Below are 9,030 nucleotides of genomic sequence, written 5' to 3'. Positions count from 1 at the left end.
CAAGTCAATTTTGAGGAGGTTTATTTATTTGCATTCTGTCTCCTAAGTCAGGTTGATTACAACAATTTGTGGACAAGCGGAGAGCTACTTTTTGAGCAAAAGGGACAGATTTATCAGGGATAGTATTCTTAGATTTCTAAAAATAAGATAACATTGTTGCCCCAGTTATTGGGGACTGGTTCATTACAGCGGTTGGGAGGCTTAGTCAAGGCATTCATCATGTGGGACATAAAGTGATAATAAACTAAAGGGTAATAGTAAAGCACAAAATATAGATTAATAATTTCTAGTTAGGCTTCTTGAAGAAATATCTGACGGAATAATCTGGGAGGTCCTGCTGTGCCCCAGAGCCCTGAAATTGCCGGGAACTTGCACTAAAGTGTTTATGACAGGACACAGGCATCCCAGCTAGGGGGCCAGCTTTACGACTGGTGCGTGTGCGAGGTTTACGATAGGCAGAGTTTACGCCTGAACGTAAGGGGCGGGGGTCAGGAAGGTTGCAAATCAGGGACAACTGTGAAATGGAGAACAAGAACAAAGGTTAGCTGGACTTAAAAATCTTCCACTAATTTAGTTGAACAAGCTAGAAAGTAAGCGGATATAAGCCAAACTTAGAAGCTATGACAGAAACGCCGTTTTCTGAACAGGTGACTATGGGAGGCTCGGTAGTATACGCGTGAACTTATTGACAAGTGAAAACCCAGTGTGTCCCCTCTCATATTCTGTTACAGCCGCTGGTCGGTCGCCGGTTTCGGCTTTGCCATGCGAGGAAAGTTCATCCGCAACAGGATAACAGAGACTAAAGCAATGCTGTGCAGCCAGGAAGGGGGGCGCAACTGTTATTATTTGTCACGAGGGACTGAGAGAGACTCTTCAACCTGATGATTGAAGGATGTTTCTCATGACAGAAAGAGAGCCAAAGAAAGGACTTTGTGGTGGAGACGGCGAAAGACAAAGACAAAGAGCGAAAGCTGGAAAGACAAAGAGCAGCTGAATGGTCCTTTGTCTCAACGTTTACCAAGCGGATTGGAACAATATGATGAAAAGTCTGTTTCAGTGGGGGACAAAGTGGACACAACTAGAAGCCATCAAGGATGCTGTGTGACTGAGGTCGTAGTCGGTCGGTGCTCAGTGGCTCGTCGGAAAATGGTGGGGACATGCTTGAGGTAATTTGGTAATTGGTATTAAGCAGGTCACCTGCCCTTGAACAGCAATAAATGGTAAAGGCTATGCAGTACATATATTTAGGGGTTTTCAGTATAAGGATGGTTAAATTCTATTTAGAGTTAAGACGTCTCCCTCGTCAGTTGGGGTGGCAGAGTCACTAGATAGGATTGTGGGAGAAATTATGGCAAGAAATATTTTTGCCATTATGGGAGTATGAGGTCATGCAGTCCTCAGATAGGATTCTACTTCAAAATTTTTATTAAACGTCGGTAGGGGTTGGAAGAGAGAGGTCAGAAAGGAGCAAACCTCCTACTTGATGTCACATACCATTGGTTAAGGAGTCTGTTAGTAGTTTGTTAGAAAATGCCTCACTAAGCTTCCTACGCTGCACATGTAAATATCGATGGACCAAGACCATCTACTGTACCTCTATTGCTGGCTGACTAGGAGAACTAAAATACAGAAGTTGTCGTGTTATGTAGAGGTGTGGTATTTGGGCCTTTATGGGTCAACCCTCCTGACTTTGTGCTGGGGTAATAACAAGTGGGATACAAAGGGGGGCATTGCCAAGGCCATGGAGAGATTTACAATCGGATCGATTAATTCATCTGGTCTGTCGTGCAAGAGGGTGACTTGATTTGAGGATTTGGCAGATGTAATATTGGAAATTAGGAGACATAGGCAAACAGTTAGTTATGGAATATTAGCGAAAGCAATGAAGGACACCTGTAGACTGGTAAAAGTATCTGTGGAAAATTATGCGCAGTGACGTGGGGGTAGTTGACCGACATACTAGCAAGCCGTTTCTTTTACACTCGGATAGTAATAATAAGAAATCAGTTGGTACCAGAGCTATTTTTAAATCATCAATCTAGCAGGAATATCGCGGTACTGAGGAGGAAGACCACGTGTCGTGATTGTACTAGTTAGTTCAAACCGATCAACTTTCAAATACTAGTTACGTGATGGCAGGGGAGGAGGCGGTTTTTGCCCAAACAGGAACGAGGGAAGTTGGATATTAATTGCGTTAAAAAAGCCTCAGGAGGCTGCACAAGTTTCATAGCTCGCAAATTACAAATTTAGATCCGCGAATTGGGTAAGCACACAAATGCTTCCAAATGGGTTGGTTGGGAATTACGAGTCAACCAATGTATATTCTGTGTTCAGTTTTGTCGGTTGGGTGTGTAAGTGGAAATGGACGTCCAGGTCAATGTTATTGTCTGAGAAGTCTCGCTTGTCATGTCGTATTAAATGTTTATGGTTTGTGTTAAATGTTTATGTTTTGTGTTAAATGTTTGTGTTGTGTTAATTAAAAGCAGAAATGGAGCACCAATGGAGCCGGCTAACAGAAGAGATTGTGTGGATGTGATCACATACAAGAGTAAGTCTCACCCATATCAAACATAGCATCACAAGATGTTGGGAGCCGGAGGTCAAATTAAGTACTCTTGGGCCACGACCCTATTTTAGGAATTCAAACTTTTAGTTCTGGCATGATTGAAGCACCACTGGGTCAAATTCACTCATGAGGAGAAGGCTTTTATGCACTTTGTGGGGTCATCTGAGACTAACATGTTTATGACAACCGAGGACATTGTGACTGACAAGTGGGTACGGTCTACACAGACTGTAGACTAACTGACCTTTGTCACGGTGTACATAAGGACACGGGGAAGACTCTGATTTGTGGCCATAACTTTATTTTTCAGGACGCCCACGAGGATGCAGTGTGACAGTGTTGATCTATTGCAGCTTATGGGAGTGCTGACTTAACGCCGATTATTATGTGATTCTTGGTCTATTGACATTGCTGCTGTTGGGAAATGTGTTAACAATGAATTATCAGTGTTAACATATGATTTGTTATTTATGGAAATAATATCAATGTTTGGTGACCATTGCCGACTTGTCCCTTCTCTGGGGTATGAATGCAGGAATTATGGAGTCCACCCCCTTGGCAGGAGCATCTTTTGCAGAGGTGTGATTAATTTATTAAAGGACTTGTTTGCAGGACTTGTCAGCTGGGCCTCTGCAACGGGGAAGATGACCTGTTTAAATGTGGATGGTGGTTTGTATTCCTGTTGTTGTGTATTTGCTGGGCGAGTAGCCTCTTGGAACTTTGCTGTTCCAACCAGTAACATCTACTGCCGGCGGACCTGAGACAGCTGTCGAAGAAGGGTGCCCGGGTAAAGTGGACACATTGATTCGTAATGTATCCGAACGGGAGGTTAGTATTCCAATTCTGAACTTTGATTCAACACTATACTGTTATTGGAGGTTGCTAGTTTATGCAGGTTCATCACAGGAAGTTGGATCGAGGAGAGCTTAGGAAGATATGGTGCATGCATGACTGGTGGGATACAGAGTATGACCAATATCGGAATGTCTAATGCAATACTGTCGAGGGAGTTCACATGATATGGTAGTAAGTACCTTAGCGTAACACTGACGCTGAGTATGATATGATTGAGGGGTAATGAGTAATACGAAACATCTATTGACACCCCTGCAGAGGTTATGATTCGTCAAGTGGCAGATATATGGATTTTGGCATGAACAATAAATATCGAGTAACTATGGTATAATGAGCTATTAGAGTCTGGGGGATAATATGGACTTGATGACGCAGATGACGAACTAGGGTCTCTACGAGGTACGGAACTAAAAGGGGAATGATTACAGGACGACTGCGGGGTAAGATATTGCAAGCCGCTGCGGGTGGTTAGGGGAGCGTGCCAAGAATCCACCGAATTGGGGAGGAATCAGGAGGGCCTCATAGGGGAACCCCCTTCCCTTTTTGGGTCAGTTAAGTCAGGAGGCGCATGGGCTAGCCCATGACGCAAGGGGGGTGTAAAGCGGAAAATTAGGAAAGAAGAGGGTTTTGGGCACCTGTTAAATAAATTGTAGAAGTTATCATTGATTGGCTTAGCTTGCATTAGTATTATGGACAATTTTGATGGAAAGAATTGCGCGATAAAGAAGTCTGCGGAAGAATAAACCTTGGGTAATACTAGTCACTGGCAGGTAAAAGAGGGACGACGGAGTCCTGTACGTACTTAAATTCCGTGTTTCCGTGGGTTTGTAAAAACGTTACTCGTATCGTGTGAATGTGTAAAGGTATGAATGTATAAGACAGGATTGAAAGTGACAACTGGGTTTGGAAGCAGGTGCAAGAATCCTCCGCCCGTGTGGGTAGAAGTTTGAGGATTACCAAAACCCAGACGTTCATTGTCACCCTGTCATTTTGAATAAAGTCAGTATTTAGGTCACTCTCGGTGCAACTAAACTGACTTCCAAATTCACAAAATGGGAAAAAATAACAGTAAAACGTATTCAAAAGAACGCTTCTGGAAATATGTTCAACTCAAAAACCCTGACAAAATAAAACATTTAAACACGTGGATAACCAAATACGGTGTTGCTGGCCAGCAAAATTCAAAAATATTGGTTCAACTTCGAGACGAAATAAAAGTCGACACAAAAATAATATATCAAAAATAGAAAAAGAGGGGTATGACGACTTTTTCTTCTGGCTAAACATGGCGTCTAAAAGAGAAAAAGGAAGTAAGAAAAAGAAGGACTTAGAAAATGAACAGAAAAGGCAGGCAGGTAGGGATAAAGATATGTTGTTTCAAAGACAGAAAGATGACGAGCCAGGCTGCAAGGCTGACCTGGGAGCAGACAATATAGTAAAACAAAGCAAAATAAAAGCAAATACAAATACATAGTTTAGAAAGTGTACATTGTGATAGTTACATAATATAATATTACATAACAGAATGTATGTCCATTTTATTCAGGATCACATGCAGTTTTACATCTTACCCAAAGAGTTTAAAGTTTCCTCACAGTCTATTTCAATGAATCATTTGCTTGTTTGAAATGAACATCACAAAAATATTCGACAAAGCAGTGTTTTAGCACGAGTGCTAATTCTCAACACTTGTTAACAGGAAGCCTTGAAGTAGTTACACTATTTCAAATCGGAGCCAAAGTCATTTGTTTTAAGATTAAACATCATGCCAATGAGTCACTGATGGTGTAGTGATACACTCGCCTGACTTTGGTGCAGGCAGCGTGGTGACAGTATGAATGTGAGTGTGAATGGTTGTCTCTGTCTATATGTGCCATGTGACTGACTGGCGACCAGTTCCGGGTGTAGTCTGCCTTTCACCCGAAGTCAACTGGGATAGGCTCCAGCGCCCTGCGACCCTACCCAGGATAAGCGGTGTTGAAAATGGATGGATGGATCATGCCAATGTGAATATTCTCTTTCATCAGCTCCAGGGCTTGACATGAACTTTTTGCTCACCAGCCACTGCGGCTCGTGGCTTCGCAGAGTTATTAGCCACTCACTATTTTCACTAGACACAATTTTGTGTTGGATAGATATTAAAATTTTCTGAGACTATGATTTTGGGGTTTTCATTATTAGTAAGCCATTATCACCAGCTTGCAAAAAAATAAGGGCTTGTAATACCTTTTTTTTTTTTTCTTACATGGGTTTCACTTTCTGAAATGAATGACAAAAAAATCTATGCATAATAACGATATCAAGATTAAAATTTTTTTCGATATTCCTTTAAGAACCGAAATATGTCAATCAATCGAGACCCCAACAGTCAATGACTTTACCGCTCCCTTTTGATGTTTTTTTTTTTTAATGTCAATCATCCCGGCGGCAGGGTGGGTGACTGTTTAGAGCGTCAGCCTCACAGTTCTGAGGACCGGGGTTCGATCCCCGGCCCCGCCTGAGTGGAGTTTGCATGTTCCCCCCGTGCCTGCGTGGGTTTTCTCCGGACACACGTCTGAAATTCAGCTACTGTGGGTCGAAGATGGTTTAAATTATATTACCATAGTGTAGATGGGAAGAGAAATTGAGTCAGGGTTATTTTAAAGGAAGAGTTAGCTGAGGATGTCTTTGATGTGAAAAGAATATCAGATCAAGTGATGAGGCAGAAACTTGAAATTGAGGGTGTTATGTATAATGTGATTAGTGGCTATGCCCCACAGGTAGGATGTAAACTAGAGGTGAAAGAGAAATTCTGGAAAGAGCTAGACGAAGTAGTTCTGAGCATCCCAGACAGAGAGAGTCGTGATTGGTGCAGATTGTAATGGACATGTTGGTTAAGGAAATAGGGGTGATGAAGAAGTGATGGGTAAGTACGGCATCCAGGAAAGGAACTTGGAGGGACAGATGGTGGTAGACTTTGCAAAAAGGATGGAAATGGCGGTTGTGAACACTTTTTTCAGAAGAGGCAGGAACATAGGGTGACCTACAAGAGCGGAGGTAGAAAGGGATTGAAGAGAATGGAAAATTGAAAGGCAGTTGGTACTGAGGACATTCCTGTGGAGGTATGGAAGCATCTAGGAGAGGTGGCTGTGGAATTTTTGACCAGCTTGTTTAACAGAATTCTAGTGGGTGAGAAGATGCCTGAGGAATGGAGGAAAAGTGTGCTGCTGCCCATTTTTAAGAACGAGGGTGATGATCAGAGCTGTGAGAACTATAGAGGAATAAAATTGATGAGCCACACAATCAAGTTATGGGAAAGAGTTGTGGAGGCTCGACTCAGGATAGAAGTGAGTATTTGTGAGCAACAGTATGGTTTCATGCCCAGAAAGAGTACCACAGATGCATTACTTGCCTTGAGGATGTTGATGGAAAAGTACAGAGAAGGCCAGAAAGAGCTACATTGTGTTTTAGTGGATCGAGAGAAAGCTTATGACAGAGTAACCAGAGATTTGGTTTTTGTTGCGGAAGTCTGGAGTGGCAGAGAAGTATGTTAGAATAATACAGGACATGTATGAGGGCAACAGAACAGTGGTGAGGTGTGCTGTAGGTGTGACAGAAGAGTCTGCAAGGATGAAGGGCAACGTTTATAAGACCGTGGTGAGGCCAGCCATGATGTATGGATTAGAGACAGTGGCACTGAAGAGACAACATGAAGCAGAGCTGCAGATGGTGGAAATGAGGATTTGCTGTTTGTTATTGTGACCAGGTTGGATACAATTAGAAAAGAGCTCATCAGAGGGACAGCCAAGGTTCGATGTTTTGGAGACAAAGTTAGAGAGAGCAGACTTCGATGGTTTGGACACGTCCAGAGGAGAGTGAGTGGGTATATTGGTTGAAGGATGATGAGGATGGAGCAGCCAGGCAAGAGAGCTAGAGGAAGACCAAAGAGAAGGTTGATGGATGTCGTGAGGGAAGACCTGAGGGACAGTTGGTGTTCGAGAGGAGGATGCAGGAGATAGGCTTACATGGAAAAGGATGACGCGCTGTGGCGACTCCTAACAGGACAAGCCCAAAGGAAAAGAAGAAGAGGCACACACACACACGCACACACACACACATATTGAGTCTAGTGGTTAGGATTCGGCGCTCTCACCGCCGTGCCCCGGCTTCGATTCCCGGTCAGAGAAGCTTAATCCTTAAACCTGTTTGGTCATGTGTTGTTCAACATTGACTATGATTTGCATTGACCTGGGTTTGATCCTCTCTTAATGCAGCCCAATGGGGGGCACAAGCCAGTGCAAACTGTTGGCTGGTCCCAAACCCAGATAAATGCAGTGGACATGGAGTTATTGACAGACCGGCCAACAAAGCAATTTAATATTTTCAAATGATAAGTCATGACAAATGCACACACACCACCATTAAAAGAAAAAAAAAAACGAGTAAATCGCACATACATTTGTGGATCTGACAAACGTAAATTGACAGTGTATTTGCGTAAATAATTCTGAGACAAATATCTCCCCTTAGTTTTTTATGTCAGATTAAAAAAGAAAAAAAAGCTTTTTTTTTAAGGTAATATAGAATACTTTATATTCTAATATTTAATTATATATGTAATATTATATAATATAGAGTTTCATGGTGCAACTGGTTTGGAAGGTAAGCAAGGATGTGTATTGCAGTATAATCAGATAAGGGGGTAGGAGTTTATTGCAGGAAAGCCCCCCCATCAGGGTGTATCTCTAGACAATGAAGAACAGATGTCAAGGAAGAAAAGGACTGCGGGGAGCCACTATAAACATTCGATGAAAGACTGTGGGACGGCGTCTGGGCAAATGGTCATCATTCTGCAGAGCAACAATGACGTCAGATGAGACCATGGACCAATCAGACAACAGCGATTTCATACTTTCACTTTGAAACATTGTATAAGTCTGGGGTAGAATCAGATAGTTTTGTTCGACTACTCTATCTCCTAAGGATAAGATAGGGATAGTTACGAACCCAGAGCTCTGCAAAATGTATAGACTCCTCTGTCAGGAATAAATTGGTTGGTTTTTTAGTACATTGTTATGAACGTAGTTCTTTCACGAAAACGAGCACGCTTGGAACCACGAGAGGAATAGGAGATTTTAAACACAGGTTCCTTCAAATGGTGAGCCCGATGTGATCCTGAAAGAACATCAGATAAAAAGACAGAGGAGCGGACAGGAATTCAGTTGGACTGCAAATCACCCCAGTGCTATATATAATATAGATTAAAAAATATATAAATATAATATAAATAATAATATATAATATAAAAAAATATATAAATAAAAAAGGTGAGCAGAAGCCTGTTTGATTATATCACGAATTCTGCACATTGGAAATTGTGAAATTTGGGAGAGTTGTGGTACAGTTGTTTTGTTGTCAATAGTTAATAAGACGTTGTGTTGTTAAAATTACATAATCAGAAGTCAGGGTAACAGAGGACCTGACGTCAGGGTAACAAGGTTCCTGACAAACCAGGATAATAGAAAATCCTGGGAGAAAGTAGGGTAACCCGGTACCTATTTGTCCCGTCGTAGACTGACTTGAAATCGGACGCGGTTTAAAATTGTAACGTTTCGGTAGACGTTGGGGAT

Source organism: Phycodurus eques, unplaced genomic scaffold (assembly GCF_024500275.1).
Source record: "Phycodurus eques isolate BA_2022a unplaced genomic scaffold, UOR_Pequ_1.1 contig_54, whole genome shotgun sequence".
Classification (NCBI taxonomy): domain Eukaryota; kingdom Metazoa; phylum Chordata; class Actinopteri; order Syngnathiformes; family Syngnathidae; genus Phycodurus; species Phycodurus eques.
Note: the sequence above shows the minus strand (reverse complement) of the source record.